Genomic DNA, 23,670 nt, shown 5'->3' on the forward strand with positions numbered 1-23,670 from the left:
TTACATTCATTCTATATGCCAAACCAAAACACTTTGAAATTTTTTTCTTTTTTTCCACAAGTGTGCCGATTTTCACACAGCTGAAATCCCAATCATTTGAAAATACATATGTGCAGAAATATGCTATTAAAAGGAATTCAGAAAACATTGGCAAGCAACACTTTCCTACCGTGAGCAACTGATTTATATTTGTAACTGCAGATTTTGAAAACCAGGAGTAAAAATGAAGACTAAGAAATAATTAATAATTTTCAGACATAAGTATCTAGCAACTTCCTACTGTGATTTTTGTCCTGTATAAAGCACTGCTGAAAGTTTTTATTGCATTTGGCAGCATAAATAGACCACAATCAATGTTTAATTTCATAACTTCTAAATATGTTTAAAGTAGATGCTAATATTCAATGTCCAAGGTCCATTTAGCCTGTTTGTTTGTTTTTTACACTTTGAACAACTGAAATCAAAAAGAAATATGCGAATTTCTTAATGTACTCAGTAATTACACCTTCAGAGAATATGCTTGTGATTACCTGTCCTTTGAAATAGCATCATATCAAATAGTTTGCACAGTCAGTACTTCCCAGGTGATAGTATTCAGACCTCCCTTGTATGCAAAACAAAGATAAATGCAAGTAGCCTTACAGCACTGTTTTCCAGCCATTTTTGTAACCTGAGAAAATAAGCAATCTTCAATAGCTGCTCATGGGCTTCTGCCATTTCTTGTTTGTTTTCTTCCCTTCTTCTTGCTGTGGCCATCATCTCTTTCTCATCCTTATCAATTTTCCCAGCAATACCCTGCAGTGCAGAGAATGCACTAATAAATTGAACTGGGCCTATGAGCCTCTGGCCCAAGCACCTGGGGTTGTTTCCATACTGAGGTCCTGCTGTAGGGGATGTGCAACAGGGACACTGGAGGTGGTTGAATGCAGGGCACATTTGCTTGAGTTCCCCAACCTGTGCTAGTATTTCCAGGGTCAGCTGCTGCCTTACCTATCTGGAAAGGTGCATGATGTTTTGTATTCCTATACTTTTAAAGTGGCTTTGGATCTTCAGGCAGAAGATACTATTAAATTTAATTTTAAGATAAGCTAGAGTATTTTTGTTCTAAAATGCAAAAGTTATTAGAAGCACTAATAAATGCTTTTAAAATACATTTTAAAACCAAGCTGTTTAAAATTATTATTTCCATCATTTAAATACCAAAATCTGGAGTAACAAAGGCTGTTTGTTGTTCTCCGTTTTGTTGTTTGTTGTTTTTTTTTTTTTTTCCAGTTGTAGTTGATGACATCTCTAATATGCAAAGCAAATATGAGGAGCAAATTTGTGTTGCTGCTTTGCATGTTGTTGGGGTCATCTGTTATAAAAGAAAAGCATCACTCCAAATTAATGCTTTGGCAGATAAAAATGTTGTTTACAATGTTTTGTGTCTTGCTGTAATCGCACTGTGAAGACATGGTTATTAGAAACATATTTTTATTTCCATCTGTTTGTTATGACTACGAGGACAGGGCTTACCTAGTTATTTACAAAGTCATTTTTCCTTGTTAAAGAAATACTTCTGAAGACAGTGAATTTCACATATTTTATATATGTATTAATGATACCACAATTTACAGTTTTTTCACAACAAAAGGGGAATTTTTCTAACATAAGTTACAAGATACTAGCAGTAGGAGCCAGGTAACAAGCAAGCGCATTTACATTTAAAACTTCTAATTCATAGGAATTTGAGACCACATACTAATATCTCAGAGCTGTAACATCAAAAATATTATTAATAGCCACTTCCTGAGGACATTTTCCAAGATTGGTACTGAGTACTTACTGAATACTCTCTGCTGTGCTTCAGTGATACTGGAAATTACTCAAGTTGCAATGAACCTAGTTAAAAGGTCTAAGAACTGTTAGGTATAACTCTGCAATACCGTATAATGTACTCTTCTGAATCAGAGATCGAAGCAGCAGTGTTCCTTTGAAATTCCCTGTTATTATAGGTATAGTGTCTTTGATGGCCACATCATTTTTTTCAGCATGAACCTATTAAATTCAAGGAAGGCTGTATACATCTGATGAAGTTTTTTGCAGATCTGTTAAAAGACTGATTTAAAAATTACTGTTTACATTGATGAATAGTTTGAGATTGATTAGATGCATCATGAAAGAAGTGGTGAAAATAGCTTGTTGGCTTTTTCGTCTGTCCATTTTATGTGAGACTATCAACAAGCGAGTAGCATAATAAAGTAGGATCATTTTTTCAGCATTACATTTCAGTATTAAAAAATCTTTAAATGTGCACATACACCATTATGTCACTAAGAACATAATTATGGATGCAAAGTCAAGCATGTACAGGACTTGGACTTTCCAGAGCACACAGACATCTGACAATACATTGGGAGACTTCTTGGATGTAAAGCCGAAATATTATAAACACATATGTAATGTGAGATACTTCATTTCAGAATATAGTGGTGTTTCATAAACAGTAGGATAAAATGTTAAGTACCTTCCCTTTCAAAAAGAAACTAGAAAAATAATCTCAAAGCTTTTGCAGTTCATTGGAGTCTCAAGAAGAACTAAAACTGAAGGGCAATTAAAAAAAAAATCAGCGTAAGGGGGACAGAACTTGAGTGTATTTATTCTGGTTCATTGCTAATGTTTCACTCACGAGTACAAAGCAGCATGAGCGAGAAGTTTGCAAGAATAAAGACTTCAAGGCAGGGACATAAAAGAACTGGAATACTAAGGAATGCTATTAGCATGAGATTTATAAACATGACTGATATTCTCTAGTTACACTAAAACTCTTACATAAACTTGATTAATTGTGGTCATGAATGTTAGTACGTATGTATTTTTAAAATAGTAAATTATTTTGCTTTGCCCATCAAAATATAGTATTTGTATATTCTTTGAAGAACAGTTTTACTCTAAGTATGTTCTTCAAGTATTTCTAGAGCCATCTGTTACAACACATTCTAACACAGTGCTAAAAAATAGTATTCTAGGAATTCCAGATTAAATGGTGTTCAACAAAGAAACTGATTGTTCCCTCCATTGCCTTATTGAAGGAATACTGAATAATGCATGTAAAACTCTGAAAAATGTAGAGTATGGAAATATAAGATATGTGTATGTTAAAAAAAAATCTGTAAATGTTAATCAAAGTTGTATATTCCTATGTGCTTTACATCACTGTAGTCACATACTTGGAATAAAACTCAATCTGGAACAAAAGTTATGCTTGTCCTCGTACAAACTTTGTATCTCAAGTAGAGCAGTAGATCATTTCTTAAAAAAGATGAATAACAATCAGAGAAAAATATAAGCTAGTTTTCTCACCCTGTTATAGCTGGAAGAAAATTAATGTTGAACTGTTTAATGATGTATTTAAAAAAAACTGAATTAAATCAAACAAATCAAGCTGTTGCTCTGTACTCTTGAAAGTTGAAGGACATTAATATTTTAGGTCTATTTTCATTCTGCTATATAAAATAACATATCTATTATTTTATTCCCTAGATTTCCAGTAACAGTCATAATTAGAAAGAGGTACATCTTGGAAAACTAACTGCTGTTGAAATTATAATTTTTGTTTCAGGAAACTTTTTTATTGGCTTTAAGACAGTCTTGCTGTTGTATGTCATAGTATCCAAATGTTTATTACAAAATTAGGTCATTACTATGTTAATTCACTCACTAGTAGTCAAACAAATGAGCCAAGTCACTTCAAAAGTTAAAACAGTGGCACAGGTAGAAATCTTAGAAGTTGATGAAGACTATCTTGGACAACAGCATTAGACTGAAATGTATGTGTGTAATTCCTTGGGGAGGTATTCCTTGTAGTGGTTTAAATGTAAAGCTCATCTTTAACACTCTCTGCAGGACTTACGACTGAACTTGACAAAATGAAACAACAACTCAGAAGAGATGGAAAATGCTGCAAATCATTATAATATGGAAAAGTTTGGGCCCTGATAGGCTAAATGAACAAAGGTCAAGAAGACAGAGAACATGATTACACAGGAGAAAAGCTTCCTTCTTCCCCTGGGTTGCTTTAGTTCTGTGAAAATGCTAACCAGTTTATACTAGAATTCTTCTCAAAACAATTCATATAGACTTACACATACTCAGTGTGAGGTTGTGAAAGAAATGTAACCTTTATTTCCATGTAAACAACTGACTCCACCAGTTTCCAAGTCCGTCTGAAAAAAACAATCCTTACTTAATATCTAAATTGGAAATTCACTTTTTTCTCCGCTGAAATTAGAGGTCACAGTCAAGTGAGCACCTTCAAATTACATGTTTTCTTCTTTCTGGGAAAAAAAAAACAACAACTGTGAAATGTCTCACTCTAGTTCTTCCTGCTCTCAAGGCAAAATAAGAAAGAAAAAGTTAATATAACCTGATATTCCTAAATATGAGGAGTAAAAAAAAAAAAAAAAAAAAAGTTCTGTCTGCTTCCTAAACAAAACCCCAGAGTCTCTCTCATTTGCAAGTAACCTCTAAAAATAATAGTGTTTATTTTGCATATACACACAAGCACATTCACAGACTCTTGTCAAAGAAATCTGGAAAATAAAATCAGTTGTTTCATTGTTGTTTCCTATTATAGCTAGATAAATCCTTTGCCACATTATTATTTCTCCAGTTTTGAAAGAAACTGAGATCACACATAGTCATTCCACCGTACTAGATCTTTTCCAAAAGAAAAGAAGTATGAAATACAAATGAAGTTGTTTAACCATATAATCAATTGATCCTACTGCTTTACTATACCATTCTAATAAATCATTAAAATAAAGCCCAAACTCTGAAATGGTGTTTGATATGGGAGACAGATTTTTAAGAGTCCACAAGAAAGTCAGAACCAAAAATGGATAAGAATTTCCATCTTTAGCATTATATATAAACATTCATATATATATAATACCTCATCTGAAAACACATCTGAAATATGTATTTGTACAGAATAGTTTGGTATTAGCAAATTGGACTCTGTCCTGAAAGATGTCAAGCTCTTTTTAGGGACAGGAATAGAGCCTTTGAAATCATAAGAAAGACTTTTGTTGACCTCTGCAAAGCCCATGGAGAGCAAATCTCTGGCTGCCACGTAATGAACAAAACACAATGATAAATGGACATTAACAGCTGCATAGTGTTTGCAAATGTTATTTGTTCTTTTAAGCCAAATTTTTGTGATTTTTATATAAAATTGTAATGTGTGTGAATAAACAACTCTTTAATAATAAACCCCTTTATTGTTATAAATGACAGAACACATATTTCATGCTGATATGACCTGGTGAAAAAAGAGTTTTATCACCATTTGTTTCAGCTGCATGTTCTCATTCACAATATTGCTTACAGAACTAGAAAGTATTTATCTTATGGATTAGAATGCTGGTTTATAGCAGATTCCACAGCATTATATGATGCTAATGGGGTGAACTCATAACACAAAATATCATATCTTCTTTACTAAATCTTCACTCAACCCTAGAACTAAAATCTTTTTGAAGTACTATTTACTTAAGTTTTCTGATCACATTACTACATTTCTCTACTTTAGAAAAAGGGACAGAGAGAGAGAAAGGAAGACATGCAAAGTAAGAAAGGAAGAAAAAGAAAGGGAATCAGGTGTATTCCTTCTGTGTTCCATGGCTTTTTACTGTTTTAATCTTCCCCAGCCCCACACTTAACGACTGTTTTGGGGGATGGCAGAACCCTTTATTTTGGCATTTCCCAGATGTTCTGGAGCCTACAGGGTCATTTAAGAAGTGGTAGCCAAGCTCTATCCTTTTCTAGGTACTGACCTCTCATTTCACTGGGATTTTTAGGTTATTACTGGATTACAGACTTGCCAGACACCAGCTGAAGAACTGGAAGGAAATAGTGGACTTCTTTGTTAGCTCCTTTGCAAGATTTTGGCTAGGCAAAGGAGTTCAGTGTTCACTTCTAAAATATTTTTGTTCTTAGCTGTAAGGAGGGAAGAGAATTTATCAAGGTGAACTCTGCCAAAAAGAAAAGAAAAAAAGGACAGAAAAAAAAAATCAACGAAAAAACCTTCCACTAACAAACCATAAGACTAAAAATCTTTATTCCACTGTATACTCAAGAGTTATTCCAGGATGTGGCAATTAAGTACTACAGTAATTTAGCATTCAACAATCAAATTCAACCAATTGTTCTGAACTTGGCAAAAGACCTTCATTCCTTCCCCCCTCCCCCCTCCTGCCTGGGCCTTCCCTGCCCTGCCTCCCTGCCCCCCCCTCCCCCCAAGAAAGGATAGAGCAGCAAACCCAAGCCTTATGTTTTGCAGTTTTTTATCACTTTCAAGACTTGCTCTGCAAAGACCAGGTGCACAGTCTGTAATCTAGAGTTTAAAGAGCTTCTCTGATCTGATAGAGAACCACAAAGGAACTATGCACAAATTAAAAGACAGATTGAATAGACAGTAAACAAAGAGAAGTCATGCCTAATAGAAATATGTTCCTTTGAAATTTGCACAGTCTAAAACCAAACTCAAGTCAATGTATTTCTAAACTATCAAAGTTTGACTTGGTGCTCTAAGTTGTACTGAAGACTCTATACTTTTTGCAAATTCACTGTCACTAAACCTGTTGGAGTTCTGAAGTTCTGTGTCTGCAGCTTCAATAGTGAAGCAATTAAGAGATTTATAGGAAAAAATTCCTCTAAAGCCTGTGATTTTAGTGAAGCTACCTATGGAGGGAAACTCTGTACGGAGTACAACAATTATGCAAACTCTGAGGCTAGAGGAACTCCAATTGTTTTCCCAATCTGTATCAAATAAATGCTTATGACATTTTTTTAGGAATTTATTAATTAAATTGAGTAAATTTCCACTTGTTAAAATTCTCAGCTCTCTCAGTTAATGATAGAAAGTGTCATTATTATGGATTGTTGTTCACAAACGCTTCTACCAGTTTCAAAAAGCGGAACTAACAGTACTGACATACACAATATCATTTACACCCTTCACTGATTCGTGTCCTTCATTCTTTCATGGTCTAACCATCAACTACATTAACCACACATGTGCAATACAAATATAACTTTTCAGTGCTATAATATATTTAAAATCTAAGACCACTATGATAGAAAACATTCATGAGGAGGGTCTAAAGATACGACCTTTAATATAGTTAATATTTTCCTATCAGCTAATACATAGATTTGAAAAATTGCTTTTAAATGATTTTTTTTTTTTTACATCCTAGAGGATGTGAATTTGAGGAGATTGAGAGAAGATATGGAGGGGTGGTGGTAAAATGAGGGTTAGAAATTTATATTCTGAGTTAAAATTTTCATTCAATCACAAGATTCAGTAGTTAGGATTTTAGGAAAAACAAAGAAACAAATGTTGCAACATTAACAATAAGAATCACACAAACTGGTAGCAGTGCTATGTGTTCAAGATTTTTCTTTTAATCTGTTACAGATACAGAGCTTTCACTGCATCTCTTTGAATCCTCCATTGTAGGCTGTGACCAGCCTATGAAGTGGTAGGAGCAACTATCAGCTCTGGCTGCTGTCACGGCGTCAAGGTCTCTCCTTAGAGCCCTGCTCAGCCATAAGCCAGCTGAGAAAGTGCTCGCCGGTACTGAAGACAGAAGGAACTAAAAATAAAAATAAAATTTTTAAAAAAGAAACAGACCAATTCAAAAATCAATAAAAATCATTAATAAATTCAACACCTACAAACTCAACTGTGAGACTAGCCCTGTCTTACATTAGATTAAATTGCATTCCTTTTTAAAAGTGATTTTTGCAGTGAATTTTGAAAGTCATCATGTACTTCTGCAGAGAACTACATACTACACCAGTATAGTGATTTAATACTTACTAGTACTTGCACATTTGCAGTGCCAGTAAATAGAAGAATGGATAGGATGAAGAGTATCTTTGTTTATTTCTTAAAGTATCAGTTACCAGCTATACAATCTGAGTGTCAATAAGCCGTCAGCGTGGTAGTGCATATGCACCACATGTGGCCACCCGTTACACAGGAAATATCAACATCATGCAAAAGTTATAAAATATATGCAACATATTAAAAATTATATCAATATATATATTACACATACTTTCTTGCAATGACTGTACTAAACCTTAAAAGAAAGGAAGTTTTCAGCAATTATTTTGTAGGTTTTTTCAGATATATCTATTATAAAGGTCAAGACAGACAAGGGAGGAGGGAAAGGAGAGAGGAAGACAGAAAAGAATTTTGACTAAATTCCCTAACTGCAAAGTATCACCCATTAGGAGGCTGTGACATGCTAAGAGCTTTATCCCACAAAACAGGAATAACTCTACATAAATAAAACTGTCTGCATGAATTCTCACAGCTGGGTGATAAAAAGGGAAGGAGGAGAGGAGCTGGAGAGCAGTTCAGCCTTTCTTCAGTTTTTTTATGCATCTAATGCAACAACTGGGGGAACTGATCTGGTATATACTATATGTCAGACTGCTCTCCATGCAAAGTGGGCTGTACCCTGAACAGCTGGTTTTACTCTCCTGTTCATGTGCTTCATTGACACCATTTCAGTGTCTCTCTCCCTCCAGCTGAGCTGGATTTCAGGGACAGAAGATATGACCACAGCACTCTTGTGAGCTAATTAATAAATGAATGTCTGTTTGTCAAAGTACAGATGGTCTAGCTAGTTCTAAAGTTTATAGTGAAAGAAGAGTGGAGAGAAAAAAGCATTGCCACATTATTTATGTATTTTGGTATATATAATTTCATATTATTGTTGGAGGTTGATAACATCACTGCTATCTATCCCCCCCCTCACAGCCTTGTAAGTCAGGGACACTACAGAAATAGGCAATATCTGAATTGCTTGTTCTTCCAACATGCATGTAAATTTGAAAAGGTAATGGGACAGATATTAGAGATGTGTGCTAATTTCCTTTTTATTTCACATGTGATGTTCCGATAGTTTTTCAAGATATGACAGGCATCAAGACTTCAGATTTTTCCAGAAAATCGAAACAGGAAGAATGTGGATCAACTAGTTTTTGGAGGATCTTAGCAAGGACAGTACTAAACAGAATGAAACTAAAAGCTTCACCTAAGAAAAATCCTTGCAAGTAATAAATAGGTTTAAACAATATGAATTGCAGATACTTTTTCTTTACTAAATAGGAAACATCACCAATTCACTTAGTACCAGAGAACTTTCTTATAGCCTTTCACCTCTGCTGATTTGTCCTCTGCCAGGAGGTACAGACAACCCCCATGTGAAAACACTCAATATGTCTCTTCACTCAGTACACCAACATCTGTACACATTTGCAGATGTATACGTGTACCCTGTCTACCAGGGAGACAGAAAACTGGCTGCACTAAAGCAGCCACAAGATAACGGCTTTGCCTTTTGGGGGCAGGCATGATGAATACTGCAAAAGGAATCAAAGAACAGTAAGTAACACAGCCTCCTCTCATATGGAAGAGAGAAAATAGTGCACCACTTACAGCAGCAGAGAAATACCATCGGTTTGAAAGACTGTGCATGTATGTACAAATATGCATGTTGGATGCAGGAAGGTCAAACCTAGATACAGCAAGTCAAGAACAAAAATTTGTGGAAGACTTTCACCTGTGAAAAGAATCTGAGGATTCCAGGACTCCTCGTTGTATCTGTACTGGCCTAGGAGCCCACTTTCAGGAATTGGGCATCCTTTTTGAAATCTAGCTATGTTAATGCAGGAAATTTTAGTCCCCCAAAGAAGGCTCCCTCAGGAAGTGCAACCCTTTGGATCTGGTGGTGGAGATACTCACCTGGTACACCTTATCCTTTTTTTTTAGTTAAAATAAGTGGATTCAAAGCATATCCAGTACTCAGTCAGTTTACAGCAGCACAGCAGATTTCAACTGAAGCAGGTTAAGTAGCTGTTGTATGAGCAACTTAGACGGCAACTTTAAACAAATGGTACCCTCTGGTATCAATGCAGTGATGAATATACCTTCCCTTTACACAATAAGAGAACAAGAGAAGGTAGATGTGAACATATTGCTTTGTTATTCCTTCAGGAATAACAGTGGTGTAAAAGTCTTTACAGTAAAAACTCTTTCGATAACAGAAGGACTAAAAGAAAATAAATAAACAAAATCAAGAAACCACCCTCTCCCTGAGATGTCTCCAGAATTTAAGTGGGCATAAGTTGCAAAACTAGGCTCTGTGATTCTACAGTGACATAAGAAGTAAAAGCTGGAAAGAGAAAAGTCTTAGTCTAATCATAAGCAGCTACAGAAACTATGTGTCCCAGCTGTGATCTCAGGAGAGCCATATTAACATAGGGGTGTTGCTAAATGTATGTGTCCCAAATAGTTGAGACCCATGGAGACCAGCTTTAGATAATGAGCAAAAGAAGGTTAGCAATTGCTGAATACAAGCAGAAGTAGCACAACCCTTCATGTATCTATCCCCATACCACCTATAAAACTTGAAGTGCATTGAACATAACATTTAACTTTGGCTGAACTTGATAAACAACTTGAACAGGGTAAGAAATGCTTAAGTAGCCTCTCCTGCTTTCTGTGCTAACTCACTAATAATTCAAACATATTTAGGCAGCTTCAACTGCAAAACATACCCAATATGTCCTTAACCATTCCAGTGCTAAGTACTATGTCTCAGTTCTGCAACAGTCTTTATGCACGCAAGTCCCACTGGAGTCAGAGCTGTACATCTCTGGGTGTTTAGCTGCCTAGATATTTGTGTTGATTTTTGGACCCAAATTTCTTTTTAGAACAGACTTTTGCACAAAAGGGAAACTATGTGTAATACAGTAGTAAAATCACACAAAAAAAATCAATATAGTTTTGCTTTTGGCTAATGCCACATGAATCTTTATATGTATATTGTTTAAAATATTAAAAGGCTATTTCACCTTGGTTTTCAGCTCCTCACTCATCCACATACCATTTTGCCTGGTCCTCCACATTTGCATATCCTACCATGGGAAGTTCGTTATCTTCTTCTTGAAGAGGAAAGAGAGGAAGGCAATAACTGGGAGCTTTCTGTTGAGTCAGGAGAGCGTGGAAGGCAGCAAAGCCCTGTGCAGAACCATCTCTGAGAACTAAGGGGATCCATGCACTGCTGAAGTGCTTTCTCAGAAGATATCGCAACAGAGGTGTGCCTGTGAATTTGAAGTCCAGATTTGTTCATAAATTGCCCATTCATCCATTTTTGACTTGCTAACATGTACCTAAACCCATTCACAGTTAGTTTCTGGGCTGAAATAAAAGACAGTAAATGATAAGCATAAGATGGTTACTTCTAAAAGGGTTTTTCAAATCTTTCTAACCTTTAATACTTCTGTTTCTTTCCAGTCAAGCAGAGTTAAGTAGTTTTAAGATACTTTGTTTGGCTTTGTACTAGAAAGAAGTGGAAGAGGAGGCAAGTGCAGGCAGAAACTCATTTCTCCTGGGTGCCAGGTGACCCCTGCACTAGCTGCAAGCAGGCAACCTGCAGCTGAAATCAATGTCCAAACTCTATTTGCTACAGCTGATTAAAGTGAGTGACCTTGATTTTTCCCCCAAAGTACCCAAATGAGGACTGCTAACTGTCATCTGTCTTCACACTCAGCAAAGTGAGTGGTAATTTTTTTCCTCTTAGAGCTGAGAGCTTTCAGTGGGGATGTGATAAATGACCATAACTTGTAGACACTTCAAAAGCAAAACCTAACAGATCCTGTCTCGGTCAGGAGCTCGAGGTGCGTTTTAGTGAACTAAAAATTGCAAAATTATTTTTATTACAAGTTACCTTAGTTGCATCGTTCCTTAAAAATTTGATGAAGTTTGGCCTCACAAAGTAAGAGTGGCTTCTTTCTTAGTTGCAGCAGTTCCTGGAATACAGGTGTACATAAATTTACTGAAGCAGTGGCTTAATGTTTTATGTTACTAGTAGCTTTTGTTTTATGGTATCCCTGAGAAGAGGGGAAAACAGTTTAGAAGAAAAATAAGGAACCCATTTTACCCCCATGACCTGAACTTTCATCCTTTTCTCTCATGCCAGACCAAACTCTCTTGCAGCCTTGGAAATGTTTGTTTAAGTGTTTTCCTGCCATTATTTTTCATTGTTGCATACTTCTGCACTTGTGTAAGGAGAACTTAGTGACAAATGAAGCAGAAACAACTGTGAAACTACAATAAATAAATTGTATGTCAAAGTTTTCCAGGGAGAAGAGAAGTGCCAACAAGCGAGGTAAGCTTTAGCGATGAGCAAAAAAATCAATTAAAATACAGTGACTTTAAGGCATATAAAATATTTTTTAAAGAAAATTATTCTTTTAAGACAACAATGTTAAATAGCTTTGAAATATATGACAAACATCCTTCTGTTCACAGGAGAAGCTCTTAACTCAGGAAGATCAGGAGAGATTTCTTCAGCATAAGCTAAATGTAATGGTTTAATTTGTATTGATCTAGCTAAAAAGGCAGGAAGTCAGTTAATTCCTTGAGAGGGGCAAATCAGTCTTTATGTAATTATTTATTAAACATTGTTATTTTGTCTTTTTCTCAGAACTCCTTACAGAAAACACAATATTTTTATATTTATATATCTAAAACTGTTTATCCATTTTTACCCATGAAAAATGGGTGAAATGGTCTGCTCGGAGTTAAAAATTTGAAAGTAAAATCATACCCTTCCTAATATCAGTGATGTTTTTTCCCACTGATTCTGTTTTATCCTAGATGTGGAATTTTTCTGTTTTTCTGAGCCCAGTTCTCTGTAGCTGAGCACACATTGCAGGATGTTGTATCTACAGAAAAGTTATGTATGTTACCTTTCTTTCTCAGAAGAAATTTGTTATAAGGAGGTTCAGTTGCATAATTAGGAATGCACAATGAATACAAATGGTGTTCATGGTTGACAAAAGCCCCCCTTTTTTGCAAGTTTGTTTGAATACTTCAAGTTTCTCTTCTTTTACAAATTACCCAGCTCTGATCACTGAAGCTTTCAAGCCTGACCACAGATTGGACAATTTATGAGTCACAGTGTTGACATTAACAGTGAAACAGAAAGATGTACCACTGATTCAAGGACTGGGAAACATTGTGGGAAATGCAAATTCCATTCTTTTTTCCTCTGTGGTCCTTGACAAGTCATTTTAGCATTTTGTACAAGTGTGCCCAGTTCTGAAATATAATTTATTATGCCTTTAGAGCCCCAACATGTGCTATGGTAGTGATGCGACTAATGCAGGTAACCAAAATAAAAAAAAGGAGCACCTGGCCAAAGAGAAGTTATTTACAGATGATCTGTAAGGACATGCAAAAGTTACATAATTTTTGGACCCCGATCCCATAAATAGACCCATGTGAACAAACCTGTGAGCTTTTATGGAGTTTTACCATCTTCTTTTTTTGTTATTTGTCTTTAAAGCAGCTACCTAGAAGCTTGGGGGTCCGCTCATGCTGTTCCGGACTTAGAATCAGAACCACCAGTGCACTTTTTTTTCTTCCAATAGCAGTGCAAATAAACAGCCAAATCATGGACTAAATTGCATGAACTGAGAAAATAACTTTTGATAGTGTAACAGTGAAGACTAATGCAGAAGGGCAGCCAAGAGCACTATTAACAGCAAGACAGGACAAAAAAATGATACTAGTGATGAAAAGAAGATAGTAGTGGTGAACAGCTTCACCTCAGATAGGAGGATGGGGTCAGGTGTAGTGCTATAACATGAATGCAGAAATACCAGGGATTTGGATGGAATAACACAAAGAAAGGAAAACAGTTATTGTCTATGCTCTCTTTCACTGGGTAAACCCAAATTCCACAGTGGTCATTCTCCCAACAGGAACATTTTCCTGAAATGACAGTATGAGAGCTAAATCCTGTCATTTTTCCTCTAGAGTGAAATCTGGATGGAAAGATAGAAAAAATAATGGCTTAACAAGAAGTTCACTTTACTGTACAATAAGGCATATATATACAAACATGCATACAGCCCTGCATTACATACAGGCATAATTATTGTGTTTGTATCTTGTTCCAACATACAGGCCATTTGCTGAAATGAAACACCTAGGAGAAAGACTGTAATTCATTTCGTTGCTTAACTTTTGCTATGTTTTGGTGGGTTGGCAGCCACCTTCGTATCTCAGGCTGGAGCCTACAGAGCAGACTGAAGAGATGCTTAACCTCTTAAATCATGTCTCTTATTTTCTGTTATCTTACAGTTCTAAAATTTCTTGGCAAAAGTATCAGGAGGTTAACAAGAGAAGTTCTTGTTTGTAAATTGTACTTGTGTTTATGGCCAAAATAACAGCCTTTAAATGCAGGTTCACAAATAGGATTGCCATCTGCCTAGGCATATCAGGTCTCATTCAGACAATTCCAAGCTTTTTCAACACTTTGAAGAATTTGTAGATTTCATATTTAAATCCCAGTGTTGTTCATTAAATGCTGGGTCTTAAGGAATTACCAAATTCAGAAGGACCTTATGTTTCATTTAAAAATCAACTTCCTAGTTGCTCATTAAAAAGAGTATTGTAGCCAGTGGGATGTGGTGAAACCAGAACAAGGTCTTCTTCAACCCAAGCTTTAGAAGTCAAATGTTATGTTGCATTTGCCCCCATTTTCATTTTCTGTTCTTTTTCTGGACATGTACACTTCCTAGGTGTAAATATGGATTCAGGTTATATTGTCAAGAGTTTACACACATGTGCAAGAGATAGCCCAAGAAGCAGAACTACTTTCGTATCGAAAATGTGATCCCTCGAAAGTATTGTAAAAATTATAAAGCTGCCTTAAAGAACTTCCCTCAAATGCAGTTTGGAGAATATCTGACATAAAGAAGGAAAAAAATCAGAAGGGCAGAAATTGGAAAAATACAGCCACTTTTTAGTACACACTGACCTGAAACAATTCTTCCAAATATTTTTTTCCCCTAAAAGCTAAATTAGCCAAAATTTTCACTTATGCTTGCCTAGATTTAAATCAGTATCAGAACAGAAGACTGAAATAATATTAACTGTACTACTGACTTGAAATTGTATTTCCTTCTGGAAAACTAAAAATTTTAAGACAGAGAATATGTTATATCTAGGAAAAGGTAATGAATTTTCTTGAACTAACTTTTAAGTTCACTCTCAAAATTCACCAGTCATTCTAATTGTTTAGGATCTACCCAGCAGAGGTTATTATGTACCTCAGAATTAATTGTGAAAGGAAACTTTCCTTACACCTTCAGAAAGAGTAACTGATGGACTCCAAAATGTTTTCCTGCATAATTGAAAGATTCATTTATTCTTTCGCAGTGCACATAATAACTGTGAAGCCAAACGGCTGGAAGCCATGCCCTGTGTATATTTTACACTCCATACATTATTACTACCATCTTTGTTAACAAAGTACATTCTTCAACTAAATCCTTCTTCTCAAAGTGATATTTCTTTAAATCTTTGACACAATGTGATCAATGTTCTGCCACCAAAGTTTATAAATTAAAAACAAATGCTGATGGTTTGGGGGATGGTGGCTGGAAAGTTGTTGTTTTTTTTTTTTTATGTTTATCCAAGTTATCAACTTTTTATTTGGTATTGTCTATTGTTTAGTTGGTATTATCTACATACTCAAAAAGCCTCACAGTAATTTGTCACTAATAATACAGTAACACACTATATATCTAAAACTGCCCTGCAGTGTACCTGTCCTGGTTTCAGCTGGGATAGAGTTAACTGTCTTCCTAGTAGCTGGTACAGTGCTATGTTTTGAGTTCAGTATGTGAAGAACGTTGATAACACTGATGTTTTCAGTTGTTGCTCAGTAGTGTTTAGACTATAGTTAAGGATTTTTCAGCTTCTCATGCCCAGCCAGGGCACCTGACCCAAACTGACCAACGGTGTGTTCCATACCATGTGACGTCCCATCTAGTTTAGGAACTGGGAAGGGGGGCGGGGAATTGCCGCTCGGGGACTGGCTGAGTGTCGGTCGGCGGGTGGTGAGCAATTGCCCTGCACATCATTTGGACATTCCAATCCTTTTATTACTACTGCTGTCATTTTATTAGTGTTATCATTATCATTATTAGTTTCTTCTTTTCTGTTCTATTAAACCATTCTTATCTCAACCCACGAGTTTTACTTCTTTTTCCCAATTTTCTCCCCCATCCCACTGGATGGGGAGGAGTGAGTGAGTGGCTGCTTGGTGCTTAGTTGCTGGCTGGGGTTAAACCACGACAGTACTCCAGGAAATAAATCATATACAATGCTTCCCTTTAATTTTCTAATTACATCATTGTAGAAAGGACAAGTATATGCATTTTTTCAACTATTTGTATAGTGAGCAACTACTACTACTTTTAGGAGGAGGAAATAGTACTAAATTCCAATAAGAAGACTTAGACCGTTTGCGTTGCATTTGGATGCCTACCTAGATATCAACAACTTGTCTAGAAAGCCAGCAGAAATAGTGTACCTCTAGAGACTGTAAGGACTTCCTGCTTCTGGCTGGGACACAAGCTCCTGGTCTGTTTTGCTGGGAACTGTAGATGGATCAAGTGTGCAGGGCAATGAAAAGAGATGTCCAAGATTACCCCCCCACTTCTAATTTTGAATGCCTTGAAAACTTACTGTCAACATTAAGATAAAAAATTTTTAAGGACAGAGATTCTTTTTACTGAGTTACATCTTTTGTGTGGCTTTTTTTGCTATTTTTAATTTAATCATAGAATGATAGAATTGTAGAACAGCTTAGGTTGGAAGGCACCTCAAAATATCATCTGGTCCAACATTTCATGGGAAAAGGAACCTAGATGAGATTATCTAGCATCCTGTCCAATCATGTCTTGAAAATCTCCAGTGATGGGGATTCCACCACATCCCTGGAGTGGCTGTTCCACTGATTGATTGTTCTCACTGTAAAATGATTCTTTCTTCTATCAAGTTTAGATAACAGTTTACTGTTTCTAATTTATTCTGTGAGGTCCCTTCTGCCTAAAATCAAAATAAGTACAATTCAAACTATTGCTTACATAGCTAAAACATAACCATTAATATGGCTACCAGCCAGGAGGCATTGCCTATGTCCTGATAAACAAACTCTTACCTGTATTAGCAATCAGCTTCTATGTCAGCAATCCAAAACAGAGGAGACAGAACTTTTTAGCAACTTCCGAGAATAACAAAGTGGGGGATTGTTGAGTTGTTTGCTTACATTGATCAAATAATTTCTTTAAAATCAAAAGGGGAAGCAGCATTCCTCATCAATGACACATAAACAGTTTAGGATTAGGTGAGTAATACTTCAGTGGTCATATCATTCAGCTGGAAAGCTCCATCAGGATTTCAGAGGAATGGTGAGAGATGGGACATGCTCTGAGATAATAACCACCTATTCCTTCCTTCTGCATAACCTGTTTTCCATTAATTCTCTCATTTCTCTCCTCCAGCTTCAAAAGAGAGTGCTCCAGCGTGCCCCATGCAGACAATACTGCAGAGAATGACTACATGGAGAGGAGACACCAGGCTCCACTCAAAGAATGAGGAGAGATGAGAGAGAAACCGCTTCAAACAGTGGAGGGGGTCAAAGGCCGGGAAGTGTACAATGGAGGAAGCTCTAACTTTACTTTGCAGGGCAAGAGATATATGAACTACTGGGGAAAATATTTACATTGTAGACAGTGGGAAAATTACTTTTTGCTTGTATGAAATGATGAGTGCCTATTAATTTCTTTCTACTGCCTCGTCTTCCTTCCTCAAGAGTTGACAATGTCCTCAGGAAAGTCCTTAGAAATGTAGTCATCTACAGGAAGAGGCCTGGAGATATTTCCAGTGCCTTGATCCTTTTATTTCATTTCAGCTTCCATTATTTGCTGGTTTTACATATGTCTGTTTCAACACGTGCTACTAAATTTTACAGCCTTGTTCATCAGTGTCAACCTTTTTTTCTAAATGAGTTATTCCTGACCTACTGACCTAAATCTCCAGCCACAGCAAGTCTGCTTGAAAACTGCTAGTCTGGTATGACCACAGCTCATTAAAAGACTACCATATTCATGTTTTCTTCCTCACTTCATCAGTACGAGAATAACACAGCACAGTTAATTAAATAAATATGAAGAAAAAGATCAACTCCTTGTATCATGATCTAAGTCTTACACTATTTTACATGGTTTACATCCAGGTAAATTATAACCTAAATTTTGAATACAGTAAATACAAAAATAGCAGCTGTTTTCATGTTGTCTGCCTAGAGCTATCTGGCAGAGGAACCCAAATAATGGCCATGGGGGGAAACCTGAGTTAGAGAATACAAATAATTGTAAATCCCAGATCCTGAGCTCAAAGCAGACGTCCACTTTGGACAGCTGTCCTTACAGGACTGATATGATATTTTGGTATGATCTTTAGAAGAAAAAAAAAAGGTTAATTCTTTTCAGTGCCTAAGAATGCTGCTAATATTATTTACAGACTCAGTGGCAACAGGTTTTATTTCTATTTTCTTTTTTAGTCTTGTTCTTCTTGCAATCTCGTATCCTAGGGCAGGGGATTGTGTCTGCACTTAAGGATTTCTGCATAAAACTAGGAGTTGAACACTATTCATACATTGAGTTAATCATTATGTAACAAGTTCATACTCTTTTGCTAGCTTCCACATTCTCACTTTAGTTCAGGTACAGCATTACCCTATGCATTTTCACCTCAGCATACAATCAAGGACATTGCATGGAAGATCTGTGCATGGGATTGGTATGTTTATATTAAAAAAATACTTAATTCAACATTGACAACTTCACCACATGAGGTCAAGAAGTGCTGACATAATATCCCCACAGGGCTTTTGGAAATAAAAAAGGCGAAGACAAGAGAATGGAAACAGTATGTAAGACAGATAGACTGAACAAAAAGAACAAGAGACTGTTTTGTAGAAGTGATTTCCAGGGTGCAAACAATTACTGCACATCTAACTAAAATCCAATTGTTCTCATCCGTGATCTTTAAAGCATTTCTGCTTCTCACAAAAAGTTACACAGAATATTTTTGTTTTCTGTTTCATAATCCATTAAATCAAAAACACATGAATGAGGTTTATGCAATGACATATGGAAGTCATTAATGCTGCTTTAGTTCTCAACTAAGTACCCAATCCTGTACTCCTTAAGTAAGAAAAACTCTTACTGAAGTCACTGTGAGTTTTTCTTGCATAAAAGGAAAAAAACTTGAGTACTAAATGTAATGATCTGTAGGCTACTAAAATTGCCCAGTGACCCCTATGTCTGTCCCTTTTAATAATAGACACTCTTTTTCGCAGGGTATAAATTCTCACTATACAGTGAATGATTGTTTTCTGTTCAACCGGGGACCAATTTGGCTTCCACAAAGTCAAATGCAAAATTCTCACTGGCCCCTATAGGAAGCAGGATTAAGACTTTTACATAGTTCCTTTATAAGAAATCTTCTGTCTCAACAGGCTGTCACTTTCTCAGCTAGCTGTAGATATGAGTGGGCTGCTGTATCAGTGTCAGCCATACCTTTCTTGATAAAGAGAGTGCAGAAAAGCTTACCTGAGAATTACAAGGTGAAAATTGCGAAAATCAGACATGCTCAAACCCCTATATATTGTCTACAGAAAGGCCGCTATTAGCCTTTTAAGGAGATGAGCAAACAAAACATCAACAGATACTTTTTGGTTTTTTTCAATAAACAAATGCTTCAAAGTACTATTCATCTTGATCTTAATTCAAGCTCATGGAAATCAATGACAAAATAAACCTCTCTCAGCAGTAAATGGGAGTGGATTCAGAAATATTTTTCCCTTTGTGAAATAAAACACAGAGATAAGAAGTTTCATTATCATTTCCAAGTAAAGATAGAAATGTCGTTATGTGAAGTCTTGGAATTTAAGTATTCTGCACCAAGTTTTGCTCACATTCCCTGTTATTCTGATTTTTAATATTTGCATATTATTCTCCCATAAATAGGTCACCTTGGTATTTCTCCAAGCCATAAGATCTTTGACACTGGAATATAAAGACGGAAATTGAAAACTGGAAATAATTTTCAGTAAAAGGATTAAAGAGAAATATGAGATATCCTGACCTTCAGGTATTCCCTGCTTAGCTGAACAACTGCATCTATGCATTTGTGATATAACACTGTATATTTTTGAAAATATATGTGCAAAAGACAGATTTTTATAGACTTGCATGGTCTCTATAGTCCATTAGTGTATTTAAACATGTTTATTTTAAAAGATAAAATCTGTTCTTAGAAACTGGAAAGGAGAATTTAGATAACGCTCTGTTGCACTACAATGATTACTTGTTCCAGTATTTTTCTTGGAACAGACTGATGATTCAAACCGCTGTGCATTCATTATCAGCTTTTTAGTAGTTAAGCAATTCATTGCAAGATTTGATAGAAATCAAGAGAGAGAAAAGAAATAGAGGCATAAAAATGAAGGGGAGGGGAGGGGAGGGGAGGGGAGGGGAGGGGAGGGGAGGCCAGAGGAGAGGAGAGGAGAGGAGAGGAGAGGAGAGGAGAGGAGAGGAGAGGAGAGGAGAGGAGAGGAGAGGAGAGGAGAGGAGAGGAGAGGAGAGGAGAGGAGAGGAGAGGAGAGGAGAGGAGAGGAGAGGAGAGGAGAGGAGAGGAGAGGAGGCACAACAAATTGCCATCTATGTATCTTTTATGATGTGTAACAGGAATGCAGTCAGGTAACATACTGCATATCACTCCTACTGTAAGTGTGGCCAAAAGCAAGCTAATAAAAAAAGTCAGATTTCTATAGCATTTAATACACAATCTGGCTGGCAATAAAAGAAAACAGTTGAGGTTGAAGGGAAGATATTATTCTAAGTGGGATGTAAAGAATCATCACCAAGGTTGAAATAAACTCACTTGTTTCAACTTAATGGAAGGTGATTTGTAGGTTACTTCATAATATACTGATTAGATTCTTAGGAAATTCAATGCTGAAAGTCAGAACTTCATGGAGAACTAGATTTTCTGTATTCACTAGTACAGCAGTACACCACAAATTACACCAATTCCAAAGTGCATTTCCTCTGAAATTTTATTTTACTATATTCCTCATAGTTGTTTGTCCTGCAAATCATTCAATACAGTGTTCTTCTCTGATTTGTCCTTCTTTGCAAGAATCAGATTCTGTCTAGGCAATATTTTGTAGGGTTCTGAGAACCTGAAGGAACCAGAACTCCTTCTAATGTGCCATAAGTGGCTTGTCTTCTCTTCTTTGCCCCCCCTCAAATATCTCTCAACTCTGAAAAGGCAAGTCTATCAGGCAAGAATCCTCAGAAATTCCTGTGTTTAGCCTCACTGAAGGCAATACTTGACAGCGATATTTCTAGCTCAGGTTGTCTGGTCTAATCTCCAAGCTCAAAGAGGAGTTATTGCCTACAGAAGATTTTTCCTCATACTGAGTTCAATAGTTCTAGTTTAGAATATTCTGATAGTAAGGCAGGGAAAAAAGAAATTAGTTTTTTCCAGATCAAACAATGCTTAACAGTAAGGACCTTTCATAGAAGAAAAATAGTCTGGTTTATGATATTAACCTCCAAATATGTGTGAAAGCCACATATGAGCCATGAAGTGAATGATTAATCAAATGAAATTCTTTATATTTTTCTGAGCAGGAAAGGAAGAAGAAAGCCAATTTTGATTTTATTTTCACTTTCACCTTCATCCAGCTTTAACCAGCTAAGCTACATAATAACACACATTTCAAAATTACAGTGCCAATTAGTATTACGACAAAAAATATTTCTGGTCTCTTTGACAAAGCCGCTAAGTCCTTTACTATTCTAGAGTCAGATTTTAACATAATTCTACGCTGTTGTGATTACATATTTACTTAGATGTGGACTACACAGAAATCACTGGATGGGAAAAGGCCAACTCAAACAATTTTCCAGCAACCTTTCCAAGTTAAATCAAAGGAAGTGTTCAGGCGACAAAGAGCTCTTTACTTTAGCAACCAATGCTTAACTACCTTAGGGACTACTGACTAAGATTCCTGTTTCCTGGTAGGTTTCTTGTAGCTTTTGGATAGATGTTTCGGAAAGGTCAGGAGGATGGTCATTGATTTGCATATGACTTTTTCAGAGATGTGGGCATGAAATGTCTGTGACTGCTGTCCTCTTTTCACTGTAATGAAAGCAAACTTTTTTTTTTCAAGAATACAACTAATTATCAAATTAGTTATCAATTAACTTATTCTTAATGGTCTGTCAGTGACATCTAAGAGATAGCATCTTATCTGCAACTAGAAGTCATAGAAAACAAAACACATTTCTGATACTGAAATTGCAAAAGTCATAGAGCTAATGTTTCCTCTATTTTAATTTTACTAGGTGGTGAGAAACAGGAGAGGGTATCCTGTCCCTGTGGACAGAATGGCAAAACCTCAGCTGATTGCAGTGGTGCCAGAATTTTACCCAAGAAGTTCAACTGGAGTGACAAGGATTGCTGGATGTATAGACTCTTTGTAACATTTCGTAAGAAAATGCTATTGGACAAAGTTTACTTTCACTTTACTTAAGGTTTGCTAGTACATTGGAACCATAACCTATGTTGAATGTGAATGCAAGGTATAAAAAAGTATTATTTCCATGCAGTTATTTTGTTTACCTCATGCATTTAAAACCACTTCATGAAAAGTGGGCAAGGATAAACACAGAAAGAGGAGGTCTGGAGATCTCAGAGTGGATGTCTTGTTGTAGCTTAGGAAAAGAAGTAGAATGAATGATTAAACCAGCGTGAGGTTTGTCACACTGTAAGTTCCCTTGTACCTCTAAAACTGCTGCAGATGGACCTTTCACTTTGTGAAAATAAAATTAGGCCCCATGATTTTTACCCAGATGTAGCTGGAGAATCCCTATCTGATGCACCTGGAAGTCAAAACACCTCAGTGGGAGCTAGCCCACTGTAAGTCTCTAGTTGTCTTTATATTTATATACCTATATATGTATAAAAATATATGTGTGTTTATGTGTATATACACATACACATCTATATATGTACATGTGTCTGTGCATGCTCCCTGAAGCCCTAAGAAATTAAATTGCGCTTTTCAATAATTTGGCTTCTTCTCTTACATTTCCAGGACAAAGCCTTCAAGAACATAACTTTGTTGTGCTCTTTTACAGACTTGAGTTCTGAGTTTGGGTTTTCTGCTGCCCATATAAGTAAAGGATTAAAACAACTTAGTACCCAGAAAGTGAATAAAGATCATTGTATCCCATGGATCGTCTCTCTTTATATTCAGTCTTTCCTCAGATTTCTTTTTCTTAAAATAAAAAAAAAAGGCAATGTCACAGTCACAGTGAATACTTTGTGATAGTAGCTTTTACTAGAAACATGGGAAGCATCCTATTTTTCACAATTAAAACAGAGTTTTTAATGAGTTTTTTAGACTAAAAATTTCACCAGATGAAGGCAGATAGCATGTCTTATGTGCTAGCAAAGACACAGGGTGAATATTCTAAGGTGCAATCAGAGACAGTCATTATATTTTATATGACACATTCTGTAGAATTACCATGGACAAATGTCATAGGAATAGACATACATACACAGAACTATAAAGTATTTGTCATGCCTATTGGAATGCATGACACACCCACAAAAGGATGGATTCACCCATAAACAAATGTTTCCAGTTCTCTTAAATTTAG

The 23,670-nt window shown here is 36.1% G+C and overlaps 2 long non-coding RNA genes across 4 annotated transcripts in view; one reads left to right on the top strand and one right to left on the bottom strand.

The window, feature by feature from the left end:
* The window catches only part of LOC142027447 (uncharacterized), an 84,880-nt gene extending 61,657 nt beyond the window's left edge, over positions 1-23,223 (top strand). For both annotated transcript variants that reach the window (XR_012649134.1, XR_012649135.1), the window contains exons 3-4: positions 17,428-20,083; positions 22,348-23,223. This is a non-coding gene — a long non-coding RNA (uncharacterized LOC142027447). The remainder of the gene's footprint in view (positions 1-17,427; positions 20,084-22,347) is intronic.
* Positions 9,636-11,996, bottom strand: LOC142027449 (uncharacterized). 2 transcript variants are annotated; one of them, XR_012649137.1, is made up of 3 exons: positions 11,793-11,996; positions 10,950-11,166; positions 9,636-9,995 (listed from the first exon to the last, which is right to left on the bottom strand). It is a non-coding gene; the product is annotated as an uncharacterized LOC142027449 (long non-coding RNA). The 2 variants fall into 2 exon arrangements; XR_012649138.1 differs by having other exon boundaries at positions 10,950-11,263.
* Positions 23,224-23,670: the final 447 nt, after the last annotated feature.

Source organism: Buteo buteo, chromosome Z, assembly GCF_964188355.1.
Source record: "Buteo buteo chromosome Z, bButBut1.hap1.1, whole genome shotgun sequence".
NCBI classification, from domain to species: Eukaryota; Metazoa; Chordata; class Aves; order Accipitriformes; family Accipitridae; genus Buteo; species Buteo buteo.